At 36.0% G+C, this 1,747-nt stretch overlaps 1 pseudogene; it reads left to right on the top strand.

The window, feature by feature from the left end:
- Nucleotides 1-1,066: 1,066 nt before the first annotated feature.
- Nucleotides 1,067-1,165, top strand: LOC132302040 (small nucleolar RNA R71; annotated as a pseudogene).
- Nucleotides 1,166-1,747: the final 582 nt, after the last annotated feature.

Here is a 1,747-nt window from a genome sequence, read left to right on the forward strand (position 1 = left end):
CGGCAAAACTCCATGAACAAAAAAAAAACCAAAATGAAAAAATATGAATAATAGAAGAAATAGGATCGAAAACTGAGTCCCGAGTAGAGAGATATACCCCAAACAAGTTCGGCAGCAACCGGGGTTTAAAATCCCTGAAACTGGGGAAAACGTCCGGGAGGAAATTCTAATAGTACATAACTCAACAAAATGTGAAAATGAATCTTGTACGAGGATCCAGGCTCAAAACGAGGTATTTTGCAATAACTTTCGTTAATTGCACAATGGCCCCTCCAAAAAAGGATAACTGCAAAACTGGCCTAGAAAGAAAATATCTTCTAAAAATATTTTGTTAAAAACCCTTGAAATAAAATATCTTCAAAAGATATTTACAAAAAACACCCCAAAAAAAGAAAATGTTTCTGAAGAAACTATACATCCATGCCCCTATGGACACCGAGAGCAACCAGAGTACTTTTCTATGAAAGTAAAGATATGTATTTCATGGAAACAACTTAGGATGAAGTTACATGAAGTTAGAAATCAATTCTGAGCATGAAAAGTGAGGCTGTGCCAAAAAGTTACCAACAAGGAAAAGACGAAAGTGAATAGTGTCGAAAAAACAAAAATGTGGAAATGTGGCGGTCCTTAAAGGAGGTTGTCCATCCAAATGAAAGAGTCTCAGAAACCATTTCCAAGCACTCGAGATGACACTCAGTGATGAGAAACAGAACTTGAAAAAGAAAATTAAACGAAAAAAATTTATCCGTAAAATTTGAGAAAAAGGAAAGAAGGGAAAATGACCGAGTCATTACAATCAAACCTTTGAGTTAGGGACTTCACTTCGGCAACTATGTGATTAGAATTGTCCACTTGATATAAGCTTGAATTCTTCCTTCCACCTACATTTCTACCATTTTTAGAAGATAAAGATCGGTGCATTGAGTTTTCACTCATGCTCTCATATAAGCGCCACACATCATCTTCATGCTTGTCTAAATAGGAACCTCCCATTGAGGCATCAACCATACCTTTATGGATATCTGATGAACTTTCAAAGAAATATTGAACTAATTGCCACTTAGGAATGTCGTGATGAAGACATTTTCTAAGCAAATCATTCAATAGTTCCCATGCCTCATGAAACATTTCCCAATCCCCTTGTGAAAATTCATGAATTGAAGTTCTCATTACATTGGTTTTAGACACAGGATAGTACTTTTTCAAGAACTCTTGTTGCATCTCTGCCAAGAAGTTATAGAAAAAGGTCTCAAATTGTTAAACTAATGTTTTGTCTTATCCTTTAGGGTAAATATGAAGAGTTTTAACCTCAAAACTACTTCCGGCATGTCCGTATATTTTACAGTAGAACAAAATTAAGAAATTCATCCAAATGCTTATATGGTTCTTTATTAGGTAGCCCATGATAATTGGGAAGCATTTGAATAGTCTGTGGCTTGATTTCATAATGATGTGCTCTAAATGGAGGAAGTTGAATGCATGTTGGTGCATTATACTCATTAGGCACATAGTGATCTCTTAAAGTAATAGGAGGATTCACCATTAGTGGCTCTACATAAGCCCCATGATTTGCTTGAACAACGGGAGGTGGAGGTGGTACAAAGAATGGCCTTGGCATTCTAATTGGAACTTGGCTTTGTGGTTGTGGAATAAAAGGTCTAAGTATACCTAATGGTACTTGCATATTATCATGTTGTTGTTGCACATTAGGGTGAAGAATGCCTTGTTGGTCTATGTAATCAAGGTT

Source organism: Cornus florida, unplaced genomic scaffold, assembly GCF_030987335.1.
Source record: "Cornus florida cultivar Cherokee Brave unplaced genomic scaffold, ASM3098733v1 CherokeeBrave_3.0.0_Hap2_Chr03, whole genome shotgun sequence".
NCBI classification, from domain to species: Eukaryota; Viridiplantae; Streptophyta; class Magnoliopsida; order Cornales; family Cornaceae; genus Cornus; species Cornus florida.